The 25,102-nt window shown below is 48.0% G+C and overlaps 1 long non-coding RNA gene, 6 other non-coding genes and 1 pseudogene across 8 annotated transcripts; 1 reads left to right on the plus strand and 7 right to left on the minus strand.

The window, feature by feature from the left end:
- Positions 1 to 1,136: 1,136 nt before the first annotated feature.
- Positions 1,137 to 25,100, minus strand: LOC101788793 (uncharacterized). 2 transcript variants are annotated; one of them, XR_001202934.3, is made up of 13 exons: positions 23,281 to 25,100; positions 23,046 to 23,171; positions 21,868 to 21,986; positions 20,639 to 20,763; positions 18,199 to 18,275; positions 16,008 to 16,141; positions 14,342 to 14,496; positions 13,104 to 13,213; positions 11,598 to 11,696; positions 11,190 to 11,285; positions 4,064 to 4,197; positions 3,062 to 3,172; positions 1,137 to 2,446 (listed from the first exon to the last, which is right to left on the minus strand). It is a non-coding gene; the product is annotated as an uncharacterized LOC101788793 (long non-coding RNA). The 2 variants fall into 2 exon arrangements; XR_010047760.1 differs by having other exon boundaries at positions 23,063 to 23,171; positions 23,281 to 25,098.
- LOC111753485 (small nucleolar RNA SNORD116) lies at positions 14,188 to 14,279 on the minus strand. Its single transcript, XR_002788280.1, has one exon. It is a non-coding gene; the product is annotated as a small nucleolar RNA SNORD116 (small nucleolar RNA).
- On the minus strand, positions 15,853 to 15,944 carry LOC111753558 (small nucleolar RNA SNORD116). Its single transcript, XR_002788334.1, has one exon. It is a non-coding gene; the product is annotated as a small nucleolar RNA SNORD116 (small nucleolar RNA).
- LOC111753574 (small nucleolar RNA SNORD116) lies at positions 17,985 to 18,076 on the minus strand. The gene has a single exon (XR_002788342.1). It is a non-coding gene; the product is annotated as a small nucleolar RNA SNORD116 (small nucleolar RNA).
- On the plus strand, positions 18,934 to 19,022 carry LOC111753564 (small nucleolar RNA SNORD116). Its single transcript, XR_002788336.1, has one exon. It is a non-coding gene; the product is annotated as a small nucleolar RNA SNORD116 (small nucleolar RNA).
- LOC111753547 (small nucleolar RNA SNORD116) lies at positions 20,320 to 20,413 on the minus strand. The gene has a single exon (XR_002788323.1). It is a non-coding gene; the product is annotated as a small nucleolar RNA SNORD116 (small nucleolar RNA).
- On the minus strand, positions 21,598 to 21,681 carry LOC111753562 (small nucleolar RNA SNORD116; annotated as a pseudogene).
- Positions 24,896 to 24,986, minus strand: LOC111753554 (small nucleolar RNA SNORD116). The gene has a single exon (XR_002788330.1). It is a non-coding gene; the product is annotated as a small nucleolar RNA SNORD116 (small nucleolar RNA).
- Positions 25,101 to 25,102: the final 2 nt, after the last annotated feature.

Consider the following 25,102-nt stretch of genomic DNA (forward strand, 5'->3'; position numbering starts at 1 on the left):
TCATGTAACGCAGCAGGCTGAATTTCTTAACTTAGAGTTTTACGTCAATGATTAAAATAACTTACCTATTGGGGATAGAACTGATACCACCCCAGCAGAGTCCTGCTCAGCAAGATGAAACTGTAAACTGGGTAAATAAATTTGGTTTTCTCATCCAGGCACAGAAGTCTTACGTCACTGACACACTTTACCCAAGCAGACAGCTCACTTAGACGACACCCAGCGTGGTTTTCACACTGAGGACCAGGCCATCCTCCCCAGCTCACGGTGATCCCGCCCGCCCCTGTTCCCTTCCCCACCCTGCGTCCCATCCGTCCAGACTCAGAGCCCACACATCCTGCTCTGGAGATGTTACTAAACCCTGACAGGGTGGTGTTTTCCCTTGCTGCAAGAAGTTTAACTCAGTTTGGGGTGGTCATAGCTTTTTGGGGGAAACAGGTCCAGAAAAATGAGCTGTTTAACCCAAGAAGCATTCTACTGAAACCCATTTACATCAAGAGTAGGTAATGCTTCCACAGCCGTTTAAGTGCTCTGAAAGTACCAGACTGTGGACTTTTATCAAAGTCAGGACCAATTGGAAGGCCAGAAATCAAAGCTATCAATCTTTGCAAAGAATTTGGTATGCATTTTGAAAAAAATCTGAGAAGCAATGAGAAACACTAAGGTGACCATGTATCCCAAAAGACAAAATAAAACTTCCAGGTACAGAAAACAAACAAATAAAAGAAAAACCCCAATGTCAAAGTGAAAATATTAACCACAATTCAAATTACTGAATGAAAAAAAAATACATCTTGTTCTTGGGTACGAAGACTCAATATTATTAAAGAAACAAGTCTTCCCTAACTTGATTTATTAAAGTTGATGAAATTGCAGTCTAAACTGTAATTTCTTCCAACGAGAAGACAAATGAGGCAGGAGGCAGGAGAGGAGACACACAGATCCACGGAACAGAAATGGAGCCAGTCACAGACGAGAACACAGCATACACGCAGGATGGCGTCACAGCAAAATGGGCAGTCACGCAAATAATCCCAAGTAATGGCAGACCACTTGGCGACTTTAAGTAGATTTCAAAACAAAAAACTTCTCATGATTTAAGAAGTTGAATTAAAAGAACACAAAGGAATTCAAAGTTAACACAGGTGAAGGGTTTTATGGACTCAGTATAAATATCTTTCCAAAAATGGCATGGAACTCAGAAGCCATAAAAGTGAACATGGTTATAGTTGAACATATAACAATCATACACATTCTTATAACAAAAACAGAGCTAAAGGTGTGTAAAAATACTCGCAATGCTTAACAATTTCAAAACTTATTTTACCAATAGTAAACGTGCTTTCGGAATCTGAGACTAAAACCTCTGTACACCCCCAGAATTGGACATAAAGAAGAAATTAAAAAATACAGATGGCTAATAAACATGAAAAATGATCAAACTCAAAAACAAAAGAAATACAATTTAAGACAATAGTTTGGGCGATCACACTGGCAAGATTTTAAATATTTATAAAATCCACTTATCTGTGAGGTTGTGAGAAATTCGACAACCTCTCTCATTGCCATTAACGATAAAATTATTAACCACATTTTAAAGGAGATCTTGCAATAATTTTCAAAATTTGAAGCGTGCACACCCTTAATCCCAGTAATTCAACTGCTAAGAAATTTTATTATGATACCATTGACAAAGCAAAATTGTTGATGTGTAGGGAGGTTCATTGCATAGAAATTTGGTGCTAACATAAACATCTATGAATGAGAAATGCTTGAAACATTTAATTATATTTCATCTACAAACAGTCATGCAGTCACTCAACAAATGACACAGATGTGTGTATATCAGAGAATGTCCACTGAAAAGACTGGTAAATGAAGGAGGCAAATTGCAGAGAATGTATTACAAGATGGACCCACTTCTAGACTCCCTCCCCAAACAGCTCGTGTACATCTATCCATTAAGAGAATGCACACACCTCCCTTAATAGATGAAAACTATAGAACTGAAAGAGAGCAGGGCACCAATTTATGTATCAATTGTTTGAATATGCTTTGAATTTTTGAAAAAATCATGCAGTTTCTTTTAAAGATATCCTATTTTAGAATTTATCCAATGTGGCAAATAAAAACTAGAAATGTATAGGAGCACTGAGAAATTCCACCACTGTGAGCTTCTTGCGCAATATTATTCCTCCACTGAGGCTCCCAGGATTGAGTCAGTGGCAGCAAGGGAAACGGTCACCATGCCCAAATTAAAGTCTCATCGACGACGCCCAACACGAGCATTCTCAGTTAAGCATTTCTTATCTGCAGAAGGGATCCGCTGCCACACGGGAAAGCAGCACTCTCCGTGCAAAGGGAAACTGTCGCGTTGTGGTGAGGACGGGGCAGAGGTAACAGCGCCCACTCTAACGTACCGCCTCGACTGCCCCTGGGCTGTGACCTGCAAGGACAGGGAGGGAAGAGTCGGCAAAGGCACAAGCACGTTTCCAAAGCAAGCTGGGGGCCACGAGACCTTATTTACTATCCTCTCTCATGTGCTGGAACAAATTGTCCTACATACACAGGAAAAGCCCGACTCCAGCAGTGGGGTCAGAAAAACAGACGCTGCTGTTGCTTTTTGTCCTTTTCCTGAGCTAAAAAATGTTAAGCATTTTCCAGGAACTTTAGGCTTTGTGTCTTTCTCTTGCCTCTGTTTGATGCCTTAAAGCTCTAGGCCACTCCTTCATTTGATCAGCTATTTTGGATGAAACCATTTGTCACCACCCATATGTTGAGAATGTATGTCATGAACACATCAAGGCTTTAGCAACGCAAAGCATCCACCCAGCCCTGAAGACACTTGGCTTACTGAAGGCTTCTCAAGTTAAGGAAACCTTTTATATTGACAGAAAATTCACTGAGCTGTAGCAAAGTTAATGAAGGCATTGTTCTTAACTAATCATGCAATCTGGTCACTGGAGGCAATCAGAATATACCCGGGACATCAATCTTCTAGAAATCAACATGTCATGTTCTACCCAGACATGGCTTCACCTACTCTAACTGAAACACTTACCTTCAGAGGGTTTGTGCTAGACAACACGCAGGTGAGAGCTTTACGAGGACCCTTCTTGCCAGGATCTACCCGCAGCAGTTACTCCCAGAAGACTTCCCCGGAAGTCACTGTCTAAAGTGAAGAAACACAAGATCATCACTTTCAAAGAAACAGGCAACGCGCTGGGATCTGACTGCAGTCTCCTCTCATACTGCCTTTATAGGAAACCGCCTCTTTCTTACAGGGCTACAAAATCGTAACTCTGTTCTGTGTCTATAGATTTCAGGATCATCACCTTAATTCAGGACTTTTCTCTCTTGTGCATTTCTGAAACTGAGCGGATTGTCTCAGTTCCACTACAAATTAGGTTCTCACTTTTTAAAAAATCATTTGTCTATACCTAGCTGGACAGGTTGCACACAAAAAAAACGTCACTCAAAGCAGTCTTATTTATCTCTTCTCAACAAAAGCTTGCTGAACACTTATTCTCTGATGAGCATTCCACAAACTGTCCTATGTCACAAACAAGACACAGACACTCAAAAACAAGCTAAAAATTATCCGGCTGGGTTTAATCCTCAGGACTGAAACAATCAAAGCCCAATGGAAGAACCAATCACATGAACTTAGAGCTCCGAAGTCATGGTCTAGTTCAGTTGGGGGTAGGATTACTGAGGAAAGCCCGGAATTCAGGAGCACTTGTTACGGCTGCAGAGCTGAAATTCACCAGCGCAGTAACTACAGTCCTCTAGCTCTCAGAGGGGTTTTTAATGTTGTTTAGCTGCAACCAAATTTTGTCCTGCTTAAGAACAGCAAGGTTTGGGGCTGGGGGATTTAGCTCAACGGCATAAGTGCCTTCCTTGCAAGTGTGCAATCGTGAGTTTGATCCCTGGTACCGATAAAAATGAAAAAGACAAAAAAAAAAAAACGAGAGAGAGAGAGAACAGCAAAGTTCACCACGAACACCCATCTCAGGTCTCCTTCCCATGAACACGCAGCTGCCTGCCCATATAGGGACCTTACCTGCATGGTGGTCCAGGAGACCACAGAGTGGAGAGCTGGACTGGAAAGCTGTCAGCCCATTTTCTGGGGCTCACAGTTGAGATTTAATGCCAGTGCTTCCACACCTGCCCCTCCTTTACAGACTCAATCTTCACCTACCAGGAAAAAACAAGAGGGAAAATACCATTTTAGGACAAAATACACACACACGCACACACACACACACACACACACACACACACATACACACCTATGTGTACAAATAAGCCATATTCACACATGCAAAATGTCATTCATGCAGTGTGGGCACCCTATGGTGTGTTCAGGTTAGAAAAGACGGCTGTTGCTAGTTCTCTGTGCCATGAGCACAAACGCTCATGCTCTGCCTTTCCCCATAAGACCCAGTGGACAGAGAGAGGGCTCAGCTAATAATGATGTCAAGCAAGGTAAGACATTCTGTTCTGCTGGACATGGTGGCACTCGCCCGTGATCCCAGCACTGGGGAGGCTGACGCAGGAGGATCAACAAGTTCCAGGTCAGCCTGTGGCTACAAAATGAGTTCAAGGCCAGTCTGAACTACACAGTGAGATACTATCTCAAAAAACAAACCAAAAAATGCTGTTCTATTAGAATAAATGCCATAAAATAAAATTTTTACTGTGGTACAAATGGCAACAAAAATAGGGTCACTCTACTGTAAACCCAAAGAAAAGTCACACTCCGTGTGTCAATTCTGTTTGTAAGTTATTTTCACAAGACCATCTTTATAGGAAAATGTGTATGTCAACAATATATAAATATCTAGAGAAATTAAATTACTCTTTAAAAAAGTCTACAATTTGCCCCAAAGCAATAGTGAAAAATACGCTCATGTATAATAACTGAAAGTGTCCTAACAATTGTTCACGTAAAAGGCATCCATAAATATAACATGTCTACTTATGATTTCTAAGGAAGCACGGAATACACAGTAATTTTTAAAGAATTTCAGTATGACTCAAATGTCAAAATGAAGAACACATTTGACTACCATATTGAGTGCCCTTAAAAATGCACAGAACAATGAGCGGCTTAACTGTGGCTTATGAGTCACAATTCTGATTATCCAGTGGACGAATGAGAAACAGCACACATCTCAGTCAGACGTGCTTTCTAAGTGGTCCGTTGAATATTATGTCAAATTTCACCAAATGTATTTATAGGTTTGCTTCTATTGTACTGTGAGCCATTAAGACATCTTCAAACACTAGGCTCACAAAAGTTTAAAACTGTAACTTTTACCTACAAAGAAAAGCCAAGCCAAAACATACAACAACAATAAAACTTGCATTGGTCTACTGTGTATACATATACTGACAGAAGACTGCTGTCTGCTTTATTTCAAGTTCTTGCTTGCTGAAGTTAATAAACAGTAATACTTATCAATACAATATTTTATAGTTGTGTTTTCAAACATACTTTCCTCCAAATAATCTTTTATACAACTTGTACTTATCACCTACACTGATACATGTAGAGCTCTGAACAGTGTGCATACCACGGAACTTGGTGAGGTGACAGTGAACATGTGTTGTGGTTCCATGCTGTGCACATCTGTCAGCTCTTAGCCACTGCCAGCCTCTGACCTACAAGCACGCAGCTCCTGCCCTCACGGCAGTCACATCTGCACGAGCACAAACACCCAGAGAGAGCCGCTCCCGTCTCCTGTGGCTACTGAGCGTGGAAAACGTGGCTATTGGGCCGACAACTAATGTTTAATGTTTAATTTTAATTACTCATATTCAGGCTTAAGTAGTCACTTGTGTCTGGTGTCTTTTGTACCGCACAATGCAAGCACAGATGTTACAGAATAAAACTGCAAAACATTCCTAATATACTCATACACACAAAAGAGACAATTATTTGGAAAGGTGATTAATCTTTCAAAATGGAGAAGAATATGCCAAAAAAAGCAACAGTTTATTCTACGTTTCTAAAAAGAACATCTATTTTTCTAAAGCAGAATGCAATCAAGTTTACAAGTAAAAAGGTTTCAATTGTTCAGAGTCAGAAACTCAAGATTCAGCGTAACTCTCCAGGTGGCTCTTCTGCCTACGGCTGGGTGTACAGCTGAGCAAAGTTTTAGACGAACTGTAGAAATCATCCATCGACTCCCTGCCTCATTACCTTGGGTACTATCAGAGAGCAGTCCTTGAGTCTGCAGGCACACACAGCTTTAGAGACTTTGTATATCCCTCTCTTGGTAAAGCCATGAAACACAGTGTTCGTGTTGCAGGTGACACAGGAGACCCAGGCAGTGCTAAGAGACCTCTGCAAAGGGCCCTGGGAGTGCTGGGGCTTACACCACCATCCAGGCGGGCTGGGGTCGGGTTTTTCAGCAGTTTGTGAGGAAATAGTTGAAAACAACATTATAACAATAAATAAGTACTAATCAGATCATAAAAATCATTGTTATACTCTGTGTGTTCGGATTACTATTGAAAAGAAAAAGCTTACCATAAATCATCTTTGGAGAGGGTCACAATGAACAACGGCTGCTGCCAGAAAACCCTTTGGGGCCAGAGCAATGGCAAAGCGCAGTGCACAGACAAATCTCCAGTATCAGATATATACTAAAGTCTGTCCTGAGAATTACTGCTAACAAACACATGGGCATGGACCTGGGCCAGCTGAGCTTCCTGAATTGCAAATGCCTTTCCACCAGAAGACAAAAAGCTATTTCCTTCACACAAACGAACACATCTCGTAGGCAAAGGTTTAGGCTAAAGTACTGCAGAAGAAAAAAATATGAAATGTCCTTAAACGGGAAAAGAAATACAGCCTTCTAAATCCACCATCTCTGCAAAGCCGCTACTGCCGGGGGAATCCTGACACACTGTACAGCTCACATGTGATGCTCAAGGCTGCATGGAAGAAGCACTAATTTCTCTCTATATTTAACACAGTGCTTCTCGGTCTTTTTTATCAACCTGGGATAAACTTTTAGACATTTTCTTTGGTTTTTAATCTATATCATCCCTGCTCAAATTTTAGTGGGTCCGTTGGCTATGTATCTATTGGTTTACAGATCTCACAAGCCAGTTAGATAACAAAGTTCTTTTTTTGATCCTCAAGAACCATGAGGGTTTTCATCCATGAAGATTACTTATTATGTGGCAAAGACAAGCTGTACAGGAACTTGAGAAAAATAACTAACCAGGTAGGAGTTCACGCAGGACGTTTCAGCCTGCCGTGCAGTGTTTGGAGGTAGCTTTCCCTTCTCTTTGCTTCATTTTGGGATCACAAAGATGGAGAACAGCCCTTCAGTAATTAGGAGAGACACAGACAGAAACTCAGACTGCATTATTTACAGGTCCTGGGAGTACACTGCATGTCTGGAGTCACACACGGAGGTCAGGAAGACACAGGAATAGGGAAGGGGAGGAGGGGAAAGGCAGAGGGGACATGTCTGCCCCAGATCACATCCATGGGTTTGTCAGAAGAGAAAGACAGAGACGCAGACAGACATCAAGGTCCTCTCCAAACAGGCTTCCCTCTGGGTTTACTGACAAGAGTGAAGCAAGTGGGCTTGAGTTCACACTGTGACTGCAGACGGGCACTGGGCACGCTTGCACATTCTGCTTGGGGTCTGGGGTCAGTGGTGCCAGTCAAGGGGCTGTACATAGCTGTGCCCCTGGGAGGCCAAGGAGGACGGCACGCTCTGCCAACCAGCGGGCAGTGAGATCTGCACTGACTGCGCTGAGCAAGCGGGAAGAGGCACGGAACTGGACACTGCCACGGGCTGCTACATGGATGAGAGAGGTGACATTCAAAGTGGACGTGCATCAGCATGGCAGTGTCAGAGTCTGTGCACTCTCTCGGTACTCTCACCCACCGGGCCCTCTGCAGAGCCTCAGCAACCCCGCAGGCACGGGCCTCACTCTGACCCAGTATCACCTTCATTCCTGAAGAGAAAGAGCCATTCAGGCCCCCTGATCCCCAGTGCCCACATGCTACCAGCTAAGCACAGGTCCTCAGAACCTCTAGGACTCAGAAGTGTGCAAACTGTGAATGACTCACGGACTGTCAACGCACACCAAGTGTGAAAATCCCTCTAAACTAGATTAAACAATTAGCTTAAAAAATCTAAGCGGCTGTACACACAGAGGACTGGAGTCAGTGACGCTGTTTTGGAAGGATCTGAAAGGCTCCCGGGAAGAGCCCTGACAGCACCAAAACACAGACGCCGTGCTGCGGAATTTGAAGTGACGCTAGACCGTTTTCCTCCACTGTTCTCCCGTGGAGGAGGCTCGCGGGCAGGCAGCACACGGCTGAGCCTCTCTGTGATTCCTGACCTTAGCTGTGCCCGTCTAGCCACTGAGCCACCGTCACCTCCATCCACGGCAAACTGAACATCGGGTTTCGTGGATTTTCTCTACAGTTTTTCTCTCTTTATGTCATCAGTTTTTACTCAGATCTTTAGATCTGGTTGCTTTTAGCTCTGTTTTGTTAGTATTTTTTCTTACTTTTTGAGTTGAGAGCCTGAGTTATTTATTCCAATTTAGTCATTTAAAGCTATGTATTTCTCACAAAGTACATCACTAGTTATATCAGATTCCGTACAAAATGTCATAGTTCAAAATTTAAAATTTTTCATTCACTTATAGGTTCTATAAAGTGTGTTAATTCCCAAATTCATTTTTCTTTTGACATCTAATTTAATTTTCCTATTAGTATAGGAAATCTACATGATTTCAATCTTGTTAAGTTTACTGAACACGGTTTTAGCTTAATTTCTCTGGTATATTTTCCCTCTGCCCCTAAGGTTAAGTTGCAGAAGTAAATTGTTACTATCCTGAATCACCTTTTAGCCATCCAATCACGTAGCTTTTGTTTGATCTAATTTGCAGCATTATTGTTAGTGCTTATATGATTATCATTATTCCAGAGTATAAACTTTTCTTCCGTAATATAAAAGATTTATCTCTAAGAATACTTTATCTTAAAATATCTCCTGTGCAGTACTAGTATGGCCTCTCCAGAGATCTTCTATGCATTCCTCCCTCTTTTTCTCCTCTCCTCTCTGTCTCTGTCTCTGTCTTTGTCTCTGTCTCTGTCTCTCTCTCATAGCTTTTGCCACTGAAATTATCTGTGACTTCTGTTCAGGAGTGACTCAGCGATAGACAGTCTGTAGCTATTTCATTTTTTGAAAAACATGGACTGTCCCAGTATTTTTCAAAAGTTGAATGTAAATGTCATTTATGGGTTATAAATGGGCCATTTCCCCATTTCCTATGTCTTATATTTGTTTGATTCTTTGTTCATTTCTAAATGCTTTGTGTGTGTGTGTGTGTGTGTGTGTGTGTGTGTGTGTGTGTGTGTGAAACCATGCATTTTCTATTATCCTATTTTAATTCTTTGGCAGTTCTTTTAAATGTTTTGAGTTACTTTGCTCACTGTGGTCCTAATATTTACAAAATATATCTTAAATTGTCACGATAAATTTCAGATTAAAAATAACTTTATCACATGGTCCCTATGTCTTGCAATCAGTTTCAGTGAAGTAATTATTACTTAATTTGCCTGTATTCTCTTATCATTGTTATCCCTAATCCAGCTCATTCATAAAAGCGAGAGGTGACAGACACTAAATGCTAAGATCCGATCCCTCTTGGACACAATGGCCGCACGATTAAGTCATGGAGACCAGGGAGCAGTACGAGCCAGCCCAACCTGACCAGCACAGACAGACTCTCATTACCACTGGAGTGTTACAGTTCCCTAAGAAGAACATCAGCAATGCCAGGTGCAGGCAGATGCTCATCAGGAGAAGTCCCACTGTGTCTCAAGAAAGGATGGGGGCTGGGGATTTAGCTCAGTGGCATAAACGCCTGCCTTGAAAGCAGGCAGTCATGAGTTCGATCCCTGGTACCGATAAAAAGGAACAAGTCAAAATAAAAAATAATAAAGAAAGAAAGGATGGTACAGTTATTCCTAGTAATTCCCTTCATGTTATATCTTAATGCATAAAGTTCTTCATATGAAACCCATTTTTAGTATGTGCTGACCTGTGGGGGTAGAGTAAAAATGTGGGAACATAAGAAGCATATGCATCCATTTATCAAACACACACCAGCGAGGATCATTACGAGTCTGCACTAACTTAGAACTGAGATGTTTCTGGCGTCATCATAATGCAGACAGTGTAAAAATTCTGAGTGAGAAAACAGAACCCCAGATGATTCACCAGGTAACTAATGTCTTATACCATTTAAATCAATAGACTTTGGAAAACAAATTTAATTCTAATTTACCAATAAATAAGAAAAATCACTTAGAAAAATACATTTATTAAAAATAGGATGTTATTTCTGGCAGGCGTCATTTTGATCTTTCTCATAGAAGAAGTTGTGATAAAATAAAGTGACAAAAACTGTCTTTCTCTGGCATTAGTAAGAATTCTAAGCAGCAAAACGTTCTTTTCTATCAACATCATTTTTAGTCGATAAACAGCAGAGCCTCTGGGGAGCCGGAAAGCCAGACTTACCTAATAATGAATATTTTGTAACCAGTGGCTGTAAAGAATTTTCTAGGCAATCACTTAACCATCCGTATGACAAGAACAACGAACACTCACTGCATGGAATGTGGACATACAGAAATAAAATAAAATATTACTAGAAAATAGGAGGAAAATGAAATTAAAACTAAAATTTGTAAAATACTGTCTTAAAGTTTATGTAGTACACCCACCATCTAAAATTAAGATCAAAAAAACATTAACATTGCTCTGAAAGTCTATAAAAGTGGCCAAGAAAATTCACACAAAAATGAGAACTCGCAACTTAACCGCTTACATCTAAAACCCTTGCAGCTGAAGCTGTGTCTACGTGTCTGACACTGCTCTCGGCTGACGAGAAAAAGAAACACTGAGTGAACACGAGTGCCGATTAGCAAATAACTTAAAATATACTATGAAGACTCCACACGTACCACTTTTCAGTCTCTACACTTACTTGAGAAACTAAAAGTAAAAAGCTTTATTCGCTTCACATTTAAACCATTTCCTTGCCTCCAGTGACTAGCCCCACCGCTGCCTCGTGCAGGGTCACTGCAACGTTATGACACTCTTAGGAGGAATGTCAGTATTTTCAGAAAAACTGCTTACCGTATGAGAACTCCCCTTTAATCTTAAGGCTGAAAGTGAATTTTTCCTCATACTTTCCTTTATCCACACGAAGCCCAGTTCTTGGTCTTCTTTTACCTGCAGAAAGAAACATAACATATAAATGAATATGAAAAAGAGCCTGTTCATTTTTCACACTTGCACAAGATAGTACATTTTATTCTAAATGCGTATACAAAATGTAATAACTTAAAATCCCTGTAAGATATTTTAGGTATTATTTGAAGTTGAGAAAAGCACAAAACCTTAATGAGTGCTACCTCAGACAGATCTTCAGATTAATAATGGCCAACACTATTAGTGTTAATAAACTGTTCACACATTATATTGTTGACAGTTTTAAAAATATCCAAGTCCTACAAAAACAAGTTTATTAAAAATAGATGTTACCCCAAGGTACACTGTTTTGTTCCTTCACAGATGAAGGTGACAAAATCAGCTCTTCATAGGTCTGGTGATGACATTCTAGGGAATTCTGACATGCTTCACCTACCAAACACAAAAGAAAGAAGAAAAATTATTACTGTAATCCAAATATTGTGATCCAAGTTTTGTAATCCCTGCGCCAATCTTCCTCACACTTTGTAAAGTTGTGTCTGTAATACCATCGGAACGTTCCTGGAATCCCAGCGAGTGAATTCCAATTTCCCACCTTCAGTGTGACCCACGGTGGGGGTAACGACACCGAGACAAATTCAGAGTGAAGGGCAGCCACGGGGTCCTAAGCCCGATCCAAGTGAGGATACGCGCCTTGACCCAAGGCCCCTCCCAGAGCTTCTTATCTAGTGAAGCAGGGGTGGTCTGAGGATGAGTGACAGGGAGGGTGGCGAGGACACGTGAGAAACTGAGCTGGCCGGCCAGGTGGGGAGAAAAGCATCTCTGACACGCAGGGAGACGCACAGGAAGACCAGCCTGCACAACCCGACTGAGGTGGCACATGTATGAATTTAGCAGGCCGTTGCTTCCGTTTCTGATATGCGAACTTCTGTGCCCTGGAGAGTCACAGCCTCTACTTCGAGGCTCAGACCCAGCTGACATGCCGGAGGTGACCGGCTCTGCCACTCTGCTGCACGCCAGTCTTTCACACAGAGCCCCACAGGAAGAAACAGCAAACTGTCAGGCTGGCCTCCGGGATAGCATGCCAGTACCTTGGCCACCCCACCCTTCTCTGCATCACTCAGAGTCAGTTAAAGGGAAGAGAAAGCAGCACAGCCCACCCTGTACGTGTCGGTGTACGGAAACGAGCCTCGTTTTACCTAATGCTGCAGCGGTTGTTTCCATTCTAGGGCAGTTGTTCAAATTGTCTCCTACAAATCGGCTGTCTGTGGCCCACCAAAACTTTTAGCCCAGCCAAAAAACTTTGTTAACTGATCATTTAGTTACAAGCAACTGTAAGAATTCATATAAGACAAAAAGGATGGTATTCAGTGGATGATCTGTATCACAAAAATAAGAATGTCTGTATCTTTGGGGCTGGGGCTTTAGCTCAGCAGCATAAGCACCTGCCTGGCAAGTGTGACGTCACGAGTTTGATCCCTGGTACCAAAAAAAAAAAAAAGAATATTTGCATCTTTGACCATAAGTGTATGAAATATTTAATAACACGACCATCCCAAAGTTTTCCCAGTATATCTACTTCAAAGCATTTATCATAATGAAGATCTCTTTGAACACAACATATAAAAGTGAACATATGTGAAGTCTGATAAATTCTACATGAAAATGTACTTGAAATATAATCATTTTACATCCACAGTGTTTGTTGTATCATGTAATTAGAGCAGCACCAAAAACCATAAAAACCCACTTGCTTTTTGAAGGGAAAAACCTAAAAACAGCCCGAGTGCTTCAACTGTTAAGAAAACACAGCCCCTGCTGCAGGGCCCCCCACAGCACCTTCCCGAAGAAGAAGCCTCTTCACGCAGCCTGAGGTGTTCGGAGCTCTCCGGGGTGTCAGGGAGGGCAGGTCTTCACACTGTGCCTCTGGAGTCTGCACATGCGAAGTGCTGAGGACAGACACAAAGTTCTAATTAGAAAAGCAGATGGCTACAAAACCATTTCAGAGACAAGTCAACTTAACCAGCTGCCCTACGTTCTGCTCTATGTCCTAAGATGCACAGGCCTCGGTGGTCTCTGCACAGTGAGACCAGGTGAGTGTGCACAGGGAGAGTACTCAGCCTTGCACAGCATCACCCCAAAGCTACAAATCCTCAATCTCCTCTCAACATGTGGCGTGACAAAGAGTCAGCGATGGACCTTGCCTCTCCCCAGAAGAAGCCTTGACTTCTCCACAGGTTTGGTGGGCCACAGACAGCTAGCAGTGTGAGTACAGTGCTCATGGGAACAGCAGGATCAGTCAAAGGACGGTGCCCACTGGGGGCTGGGGTCCTGAAGGGCACAATGGCCTGGAGACCTTCCCTGCTAGCTAGCACGTGCTCCCTGACCCAGGATCAGCACCACCACTACTGCTGTACACGCCAAAGCCGGCACCTCTGGAGACTGGGTGATGTTCACAAGCCGCTCGCCTCCCCGCACTGAACATTCACCACGAGACCTCTATCACGCCTCCCCTCTGCTGCCACAGTCCCGGCCACTGCCGGTACTCGTCCGATGGCAGAGCACAGAGGCAGCAGGCTCGGTGTATACGGCAGCTTAGCTCATGGCCTCACGGCCTCGGGATCTCCCTCTGAGCTCTGCTTTCAGCAGCAGCTGACCTTGGACTCATTCAAGTGGGAAGTCTGAGATCCAGCGTCACTGCTGACCAATACTAACCCCAACACAAACCCAACATGGCCACTGGACATCGGAGTCATCAAGTAGTTCTAAAGGACATCCGGACGCTCTGTCCCTAGTAATTCTCAAGGAGCACCATGTCCTACTCCTGGCCCAAGTGAACGGTGCTGCCCGGGCAGTAACTGCCAGCTGACCCCTCCATTACCTCTCCCCGCCACCTCTCTAGCTGTCGCTGTGGGAGTGTGCTGGACCTCAGTTCGATGAGAATGACGGTACAGGTTTTTCACTCATTTTGTTCAGCTTTCCAAGGAATGCATTTGTGAGTGTCATCACTGATCCAAGCACGTTCATAAGCCCTATAAATTAGGAAAAACGGGGTGTTTACACTTGCAGCCGCTTACCTTCATCAGGCATCCACTGTCACCCCAAGGAAGCCAATCCACAGGCATTCGAAGATGCGCTGACCTCTGGGGATCTCAGGTTCACAGTTCTTCTGTCTGGGCCCCTGCAGTCCGTCCCAGGATGCCAACTGGGAAATGCAGAAGAAACACGCTCACTGCAGAAAAGCAGAGATGTACCCAGAGCGTGAGGGACATGCCATTTCCCCTACGGTTACCCACTAGGACCCACGTGCCTCACCGCTCCTGGTGTGGCACAGCCAGATGCGCACACACCAGACATGCATTCATCGAGAGGGCCCGTATCGAGAGTGCACCCCACAAAAGAACACTGACGTGAGACCTCGCAATAAAAAGCCACACTCCAGGTGTGCAGTGAGCCTGTCTTCTGCCAAAGGCAGCTTCACCTCTGAGGGCCCTTGTAGACCACAGGCTGCTGTCACGAGGAATGCAGGACCGCACTGTGGCTCCACGCAGCTGGTGGTGTAATATTCCCTCCATGGACTGGGCACAACTGGCCCTGGACATTCTCCCCACTGACCAGCACATGGTGAAATGGAGCACAGCCCCGCAGCCACTGTGGGCAATGTTTACAAGGTGCTCCCACCCCATTCACCCTCCTCACCCTCCTCAGCCTCCTCAGCCAGTGCAGAAGACAAAAGCCACCGGCACATGCTGTGGTAGATGCAATGATCGGTGACCTCAGCACGCAAGGTCATTTTACTGTGCAGCTCGCAGCCTCTGCACCTCCGCTGCCCTCCTGTGTTCTGTCTTCAGCAAAGACTAAAAGGAAACGTGAGCCACATGCTGTAGGCTATGCACGTGGCTGGCTCGTGGCAGTCAAAAGACACGGACACACTGAGCAACCATACGTGCTATGGCCACTAGGGAGGGTCGCCAGGGATCTGAGTTGTTGCTGACCGACCACTGCCATGGGACTGAAACCCCAAGGCCCCAAATCACTCTGATGGGTGTGCGTGCACTCCTCCTCACACTTCTCCCTCCCGCTAACTATTCAGCTCTTTGTGTTTCTCCAGGCCACCTCCAAAGGGAAACTACATACATCCTCTCTGCTGGTGAGCAAAATCCCAATGGTTACCAACAGAGGATCTTTGTCCACAGATGTTACCCTGGGTGCCACCAACACCATAAGAGCCCAAGCCAGTGTCAAGGCTTGATTGGGGAACCACTGTGAACCAATGTCCTCTAGAGAACAGAGGACCAAAAGCATCAAGCCCACCAGTAAGGAAGGTTAGCAGCTAGGCTGAATCTTCCTAGTGAACTCAGCCACCTGCTAAGACTCCATGTGCCTCAGCCCTGGGCAGTGAAGGGATGGCTAGGCATTCACACAAGCCACGTGCTGTGCCCAAGAGCCCCAAGAATCCACAACGCCTAAGTAAGGAGGGCCACATCCTACTCCTCCTGGCCCACCTGGGAGGTGCCTGCAGTGGGAATTAATGATCAATTGTTCCCTTCCACTCTCTACTTCTCTGGTCCCCACTGGAGGGGTGTGCTGACCTCAGTTCTATGCCAGTGACAGTACTGATTTTTCATTCCTTTTGTTTAGCTTTCCAAGGACTCTATGTATGTGTGACACCATCAATCCAAGAACATTCTTGAGTCCTACAAATTAGGAAACTCCAGGGAGATTCTGCAGGAAGCTACTTACCATTATCAATCATCCATCATCAAATAACAGAATCTACATCAGTCACGTCCTGGGGCTTGTTGACCTCTATGGGGATCTGAGGACACACAGGTCTTCCCAATTGGTGCTTGGAGCCCATCACATGGCAACACAACCTGGGAAGTACAGAGGAAACACAGACATCCATCAGAAAAGGATGTGGGAACACAGGTCACAAGAACAATGCAATTTGGTCTTTATCTTCTTTTTTACTGTCTAGAATCCATGCATCTCAGCTGTTTTGGGTACAGAGCAGCCATATGTGTGTATGAGACATGCATTCACCGAGAATGCACGCACCAGCACACCGACGAGCACAAAGCGAGGTCCTCTTCTCAAAGCTCTGCTCACACCAGCAACACTGTACAACAATGGCTGCAGAAACTGCCTTCCACAGAAGCAGGTCTTACACGCTGACCTGCCAACCCAGTCTAAGCCACAAGAGATACAAAGCTGCATGGAACGCTGCAAGGTCACTCTGGGCGCAGTGTCCCCTGTTCACTGGTCCTCTCCTTACTGCCTGGCACGCAGCCTAAAGACACGCAGCAGCAGCATGAGCACCTTCTGACATCCTTCCGGAGTCAGGGCCTCTGCAGTACTGAGCGATACTCACGTCTGCTCCACCATCCTGCCCCACCTCATCTCCACAGGGCTTCTCCATTTCGCCTCTTCTCAAACACCCTCTGTCAGCCAGTGTCCAGCGGAAAGCTGATGTACACATCCAGTGACAGTCATCAGAGAACAGTCGCAGTGTGTAAGTTTATCCCTCCTGTATCATGGGCTGCACAAATCAGGTGTGTGTCGGCTTTTCGTCTTCAGCTACAAACTGTATCTAACCTCGCAGGGCAGGGATGCTGACTCCTGGAGCACAATGGGCAACAGACGCCCTGCAGCCTACGACTGTTAGGGTGACACACAGGAGTTCCAGGAGCATGACTGGCCAACCTCTGCTGCGGGCCTACCTCCCTGGGACAGCCGTTGGAAGCATCTCTCACAGAATCACTTTGAAAGGTGGCCACAAAACAAACGCTCAGTACACCATCCACCATCCTTCTCCGCCTGCGCTGTGTCGGCTGGCCACACATTTCACACTCCCCACAGCATCGCCACCACATTCGTTCTCAGTCTTTCCGCAGGGACCAAATTCCAAAGGTCACGCTCTGACAACATGTGTCCATCGGCTGTGATCCCCTGCCCTGGCGACTGCAATCCCCTAGACAGACCCACAGAAGGAGCCAAGCCAATGCCAAGGCCTGAATCAGGCTCCTGTTTCAACAACCAATTTTGTCTCCTTCTAGGGGACAAAAGAGCGCAGAACCAAGACTCAGCAAACAGAACAGCAATAAAGAAGCAGGCTGACAGCTACGCTAACTCCTCCAGAAATACCTGTTTCTAGTTGTTGCTTTGATATGTTTGTGACAGGTCATGGAAATCACCATCACTCTGAAGTGCCAGAATCTAGACCCCCTAATCAAAGCCCTGCTCCCCTCACCTGCAGTGTGACGAAGAAACACTGGTGGAGCCTGCCTTCCACACGAGGAAGTGCCCCTCACTGGGGAACCTGCAGGCCGCAGATGGCTACAGGTACAGGACTACACAGGACCACGCTCCTCTCCCTCCAGTGTCCCTCTCTGCTCTGCTGTTAGTAAGGGCTACCGCCAGGCTCAAAGCTTTGGACCTGCTGACGGCTGGCTCATGACAAGCAGAAGAGCTAGACACACCAGATCTCACAAAGTGCTGCGGCAATCAAAGCAAACAGCTGGGGACCCCACACCATTGCTGACCATCAGTGGCCATGAGACCAGATACCAGAGACAGCTCCCAAGTCATTCTGATGAGAAGGCCTAAGAAGGGCCGTGTCCTGCTGCTGGCCCGGCTGACCACCACTCCAGGGGCAGTCACTGCCAGTGGTTTCACCCCAACCCCTCATCTCTCTGGCCCCTGCTGGAGAAGTGTGCTGGACCTCAGTTCGATGAGAATGACGGTATAGGTTTTTCACTCATTTTGTTCAGCTTTCCAAGGAATGCATTTATGAGTGTCATCATCGATCCAGGCACATTCTTGGGGCCTAGGAATTGGGAAAATATGTTTACTCGCGGGGCTGTTTACCATCATCGGCTGTCCACCATTAACCAAAAGAAGCCTCTTCACAGGTGTCCTGGGGCATGCTAACCTTTCTTTGGGTCCCAGAATATGGAAGTCTTCCTTCTAGTCCTCTGGAATCCATCACCTGGCAATGCCACCGGAAAGCTGCAGAAGAGACACAGCATGCTTGAGAAAAGCAGATAGATAATTCTATCCAGCCAACGCCCCCTTAGTCGCTCTGTAAGGTGTATGTGCCTCAGCTGGCCCTTGCACAGTCTAGGCAGACACACACATGCGCGAGCGGTGTTTGCTCACAGGACACACCTCACTACGCCACAGAACACTGACCCAGTGGTCAAATATCTGAACACCCATGGGTGCTCACAGGAGAGTTTCTCGGGTGACCCACGGAATCCGCACCTATAGCGTCCTTCTGTATGCCTCTCTCCACATCACCGATGGTGTTCTCTATTTCTGCTCTCGAGGGGTTGCCATGGGTGACTGGCCATCAGCTTTGTGAGCCTGGACCCTTGGTCCTGGTGGTGCCAGAGAATCCCCACAAGTCTCACATGCTGGTGAAACTCTGTGAACGCTTACGGTTATGGACTGCAAGCATTTCTTAGTGCAAGGAATCGATGCTGTCCTTAGGGCCTTGTGCTGTCACTAATACCTGAAGCTGCACTGGCTGGAAATGGCCTGTGGGGTTTCACGCCTTGTGTGAACTATGTGTCCCTGGAGAATGGTGGTGAGGCTCGGGAGCCTCCAGGGCCTCCATCATCTTGTGGTGTGAGTGGAAGACATGCTGGCATCCTTGAGTGTGCACGGGTCAACAATGACACCCCAGCTGCATTCCCTGGAGCTGAATAAAATGGTGCGAACACTAAGCCATCATTCCCAGCAGGCCTGAGGTCCAGCACCCCGCTACACACAGGGACTGAGGGAGGAGGGCTCCACTCTCAGATGCCCACGTTTCCTTTGCCATCCAGAATCCATCAGAAGATGTCCCTGCCCCCATGGGCATTAGGTGGGCCCCGCTCAGCAAGTCTGTGGCTGAAGCAATACCTGAAGTGCTCATGTGAGGTGAGTTTTGTGGAAGCAATGGGTGCTGACGACTTGGAGGTTTCCTCTGACCTCCTGTTTGGTGGTGCGGTCAGTGCCTACGGTTCGTGGGCCCTGGCAAAACCTGACTCTGCTCCAGGCAGGTCCTCTTCCTCCTGGACAGTGTCAGACCAGCCCCTGAGCAGAAGGTGGTTCCGTCTGAGGTAGCTGCCTGTGGACGGGCCTGGGAGATGGACGGGGAATGTGTCAGAGGAAGTGGGGACCCAATGCAGGGGTGGCTCGGCAGTGCTGGTCCTGGGAGGAAGAACCCCTCACTTCTGGCTGCCCCACTGCTTGGTGGTGGTACAAACATTGGCAGCTGCAGGAACCTTGACTGGGGCCACGGCATGAGCCTGCTTGGAGAGCTCCCACAGAGCTCCTGGTGGGGTTCGTGCCCTCATCTACCCTGGAAAGGGAGCACCTACATGGGAATGGTGGAGGTGGCTCCTCTGGGTGGATAAGGAAAATTTACTAATTCTCCGTGTGTGCCTAGGCCTGCTCTGGGCTGTGGAGTGCCTCTGACTGGTGGGCGCTGACCACCCTCCACTGTGCCCAGAACTAGTTCTGCATTCCCTTGGGCAGTGTCAAAGGCCAGCCCACTAAGGGGTGAGCTTCTGCTCTCTGACTGCTGGACAGGGCCTGGCTGACAATGTGCCTTCCTCTTCCTATCACCAGAGCATCTGTGCAGCACTGGGCGTGTCTGAGCTTTCTCGCCTGTTACACGGCAGCCATGAGCAGCCTCCAAGCTGGGGTTAGACTCTTCTGTCGGCTTGCCTGAGGGTGGGATACCGAAGGACAGCATTGGTGCACATGCCACGGGTCAACCAAGAAAGTCCTCTGTGACTGTAGATGGACTTCAGACAGTCTATCATGGGAACAAGGGGCATCACTAAGCCCAAAGGGACGTAAGGAGAAACTCAGCTACGTGAACAACACAGAGACAAGGATCTACTCAACCCAGCTGTGCTTGTCTCGTCTCTGCTGACTTAGCACATGTTCCGAAGGCCTCACGGACAAGAGGCTGACCCGTGACACCCCTGCACTGTCTGAGGACCGAGAGCCTGAGGATGTGGAGCCCTGCTCCTGCGGTCCCCGTGTGAGGCAGTGTGCTGGACCTCAGGCACGACCAGAGCGACGGATTAGAGCTCTCACTCATTTTGTTCAGCTTTTCCAAGGAATGTTTTTTGGGGCATCATCATCGATCCGAGCACATGCAGAGATGCCTCAGGAGCCTCCAGTCCATGGGGGACACAGCAAGCTCCCCAACTAGAAGATCTCGAAAGCCCTCAAGACCCAGGGCTCGCCTCTGTGCCCCAAGAGAACGGTCATCACGTGTGACAGCCACGGGCCGTTCCGGCCTGCGAGGACAGAGGTCCTGGCATTCAGACATCTTTACCAACACATCCACGACTGCCAAGGAGAACCCTTACCGTCCTGAACCGTCCACAGGCCCGCAGCTCGTCGGGAGGGAGGACACAGGCCTGCAGCCCTCGGAGGTCCTCTGGTGCCCAGGAGCAGGAACCTCAGCAGAAGGCGTGCGCGCAGGGCAGCTCCCCTGAGTGTGGAGATGGAGAGCACGTGTGAGGTCAGGAAGGGCATCCGTTTCCCCGATCCCACGCTGCCTGGCCTGGGCGCTCAGGCATTCTGCCTTTCCTCATGGGATCCCTGAGACGCTTCCCACCTGTATGAGTCCTGGGTCTTTCTTGTTCAAAGGAGTATGGTGGCTGCCCAGACTCTGTGTGTGTGTGTGTGTGTGTGTGTGTGTGTGTGTGTGTGTCTGCTGCCTCTGCCTAGGACATTGGGGAAGGATTCCCCGGTCCATTCCCTGGCCTCACTGCACCCCAAGACCAGGGCCCACCTTGTACTATGCCACAGCCACACATCAAGGGTCCTAAACTATTCTACACGCCAATTCCTACCTGCTTGGCACACAGATCAGTTCTATACACTGTCAGCCCAAGGACACCACCAACGGAGGGGCCCAACTTTCATTGAATGGACCCACACCGCCTCTGAAGGGGTGGCAGGGTGCATGCTGACTGGGAGGAAGGAACATTCATGGATATGACTTGAACCCTCTTTCCTCAGCAGGAAAACATAGGAGCCTGGCCTGCTCTGAGCAGTCAGAGCTCGCAAGCACTCACAAAACCAGAGACGGCACTACCAACACAGCTCAAAGAAGCACTATGGTGAACTTGCCAAGTCGTTAGCACCCATCCGTTTGACAAAACTGAGCACAAGCTTCCGCACAGGATCCACCTAGCCAGGTCCAGCCACTGCAAACCTGACCATTAGGCTTCTGGAAGCAAGCAGCTGACCAGCCATGAATCCCTGGGCAGCAAAAGAAATGTATCTCCAAGTGGAACCCTGAGACATGTGACAGCGTGCTGGACCTGTCACGACGAGGACAGTTTAGAGTTCTCATCATTTTGGTCAGCTCCAAGGAATGTACTTTGGGTGTCATCATTGATCTGTACACACTCAAGAAGTCAAAGAGGAATGTTTTCTGGTCAAAGTAGAAGGCCCTGTAGGACCCCAGGCCTAACTGCTATGCCTCAGGAACCTTCATAGACCATTTCCAGCCAGAGGCAACGGAGGGCCTGGTGAACTTGTCAGGTCCTGGAGACAACATCTGCTCCTTGCAAGAAGAGATCCTTACCTTCCTCAGACATTCAGAGAGCTCATTAGCAGAATACAAAGATATGCAGCAGCTTCTCGTTGCTCTGGGACTGAGGTTCCAAGCACAGGCAGCTGGCAGCCGGCGCCCCTGACAACGCCCTGAGCAGCAGAGAAGAAAAAACACAGTGCATGTTGGAGAGAAAGCCAGCCCAGCAACGGTCCCACGCTGCCCTGGCCCGAGCTCCAACTTTATCACTCGCTTGTTCTGCTCCTTCTTGTCACACTTCAGGAGCCTCCCGTATGTAGGGGAAAATTTGTTTCCAAGCATGTACACGACAGAGGTGGTGTGGGCTTCCCTGTGTGTGCGTGTATGTCTGCGTGTGTGTCTGTGTATCTGTGTATGTGTATGTCTATATGGCTGTATGTGTGTGCACGCTCCCTGTCTCTGGACAGGTCACAGGGCAGTGACTCCCTCAGGCCCTCCCCAGGCAAAAATTGCATGCCACAACCAGCCCCAGCCTGTCTCACTCCAGCACTATGCCAGGGGCTCGATCTACAGAATGCCACCTCAGACCCCCTGGGGACAGGGAAGTGAGACACTATCGAGCCTCAGAGGCCAGCACTGCTGGAAGGATTACAGGCTCACTGGACAACCGAGCACGACCTCTGAAAGGTGGCTGGGGTGACTGAGTGGGGTGCCCTACAAGGGTGAGACTTGACCCCTCTCTCCTCTTCCTGGAAAGAAGCACCAGACAGAGAATCTCAGGACACAAACACAGACATATTTGTCAGGGAGGCTGTTCTAACCACACACATAGGGCCCGACACACTACAGAATGGAGGCATGCCTTGCCACCGAGGTAGGGGCCACTGGTTGCTACAGGACATTCCTGGGAAATCACGTTCAGGTGCTGGCCAGCACCATGACAAGCATGCTAGATCTGTGGACCTTGGAGGATGATTTCTTCACCCATGAGGCCCGACAAACTGGCACGGTCAGTACTGCAGGCCACAGGCATAATACCACACTCCAAAACTATGTGCATGTGGCCTCTAAGGCTCAAATCCGCCTAATGGGAACCACTTGGCCAGACACAGCAGGTCCTTTCCTGGGTCTCCACAGATTATATCATGCGATGATGTCTCAAGGGACAGAGGTGAGGGGGCTCTACCAAGTCCACACAAAGACTACCACAGGCTGCAGAGGGAAACGCTTACCACCCTTAATCACACACCAGAAGGGGCTCACTGGGTGGACACAAGGCTCGCAGGATTCCACAGCGCTTCTGGTCCTCAGGAGCCAGGCAGGCACAGCTGAAGGCAGGCACGCCAGGCCAACTCCCCCTGCGTAGTGGACACAGAAAACCCACATGTGAGGATGGGGAACACAGTCAGTCTCACTGTGCACCCCAGCCTGTGCCTCACTCTCGCCTGCCTGGCCTTTCTGAGTTACCTCAAGACCATCCCATGGGGAAGCTTCTGTTTCCTTCCACGGACCACGAGGTGAATGTGTCTCTGCTTGACTGCATAGGTGTCTGCCTGGCCTGGCTGAGGGCCCACGGAGGGATTCACTAGACATCTCATCAGGCCCGCCCTGCACCAGAGACCAGACCAGGACATTCCCCACGCCACGCCACAAAAGACACTGAGGGGTACCATCCACGGATGCCAACTCCAATAGCTTCTGCACACCGCTCAGGGGTGCACATTCCCGGCTCGAGGCCATGACAGAAGGTGGAAAGGGGCCCTGGGGACAACACGCATGCACCACCTCTGACGGAGCGGGAGGGGTTCACTGTGTTGGGTGCTCACGGGTGAGAATAGAACCCTGATTCCTCCAAAGGAAAAACCGAACATGGAAGAGAAACAGTAGCCACAAGCTGGACAGTCCCCAGCCTCCAACAGGGACATCTGTGCTAGGGAGGCTGGTCCATAAGCCATGGCGTGGACCTGGCCCCCATAAAAAGTAACGATCCTCTATCCCTGAAAATGGTTCCCTGGCATTGCATCGGTATGTCCACAGTGGATACAGTGATACCACCCAGGTCCAGGTCCCTCAGTGCAGCTGCCCACACAGGAAGGTGGAAACAGAATTCCAGAGCCATCATGCCTCACTGACACCAAACACCTGTCTCCACTGGAGCTCCAGGGAGAATTTCATCAACCACAAGCTGGACACAATGGTACCTGCCATGCACAGATGAAACGCCACGAGACGAGCCTCACGTGGCACGCACATTGCAAACCGGCCTGCACTGAGCAGCATGGCCAGACCGGGCAGGCCCAGACAGCACACTAAGAACCTGTTCTGCGAGGTAATGGGAAGACAATCGTGGTGCTCGGCGGCCTTCAGCAGAAAACTGGTACCACCAAGGAGAGGTCCAGCCCATATCTACACTCAAATCCAACCAGACATTTCCCAGGGGAAGTCAAGAGGCCAAACAGCCTGCCACGGAGAGAAAACACAGGGCACTTCTCCAGGGCAGGACTGGAGGATGGGGATGAGAGCCCCAGTCTCATGACAGCTGCTCTGCAATTCCCTGGGCACAGGGCCCAGGCTCAAGGCTTCCCTCATTCCCAACACTTGCGCTGTCTCTCCGTCACCAGGCAAAGCTGAGCCCAGAGGGAGGAGATCTCACCAGGAAGACTGGCGGTGGACAGCAGCTGCCTTTCCACACACTCCATCCGCCTGGCCCCTGTGCACGTCAGCTCACTCAGACAGAACCACCTTCTGCTCCAGGAGGACCTCGCCCGATCCCAGGACAATGAGGACCGGCCCAGAGCACAGTGAGGCTGCCAACCCTGCCGATCAGAGGCACTAACTGCGCCACCCACCCCGAGGCCTGGGGGAAAGTCACCGAGCCTTCAGCACCCTTCTGCTCCAGAATGCCGACCAGAGCTCAGGGGTCACTGAAACCCGAACCTCGCCTAGCCGGGTCACCCCAGGGAGGACATGCTCCTGAGGGCCTGGGGCGGGGGCTGGACAGGGACGAACCCCTGAGTGGGAAGGCTGTGTGCGCATCTCAAGTGGAGGCCTGCTCCTGCCTCCCTGTGTGCGGCCAAGTGCTGGACCTCAGTCACGATGAGAATGACGGTTTAGGAGTTTTCACTCATTTTGTTCAGCTCCAAGGAATGTAATTGGGGTGTCATCATCGATCCGAGCACATTCAAAGATGCCACAGCCATGTGTGTGGTCTAACTGGAAGACCTCGAAGGCCCTGCAGGACCACAGCCTGGACACCGTGTCTGGGAAGACACAGCCACACGAGGCGGGA

This window comes from Cavia porcellus, unplaced genomic scaffold (genome assembly GCF_034190915.1).
Source record: "Cavia porcellus strain 051 isolate PalLab524CR breed Dunkin Hartley unplaced genomic scaffold, mCavPor4.1 scaffold_6, whole genome shotgun sequence".
Classification (NCBI taxonomy): Eukaryota; Metazoa; Chordata; class Mammalia; order Rodentia; family Caviidae; genus Cavia; species Cavia porcellus.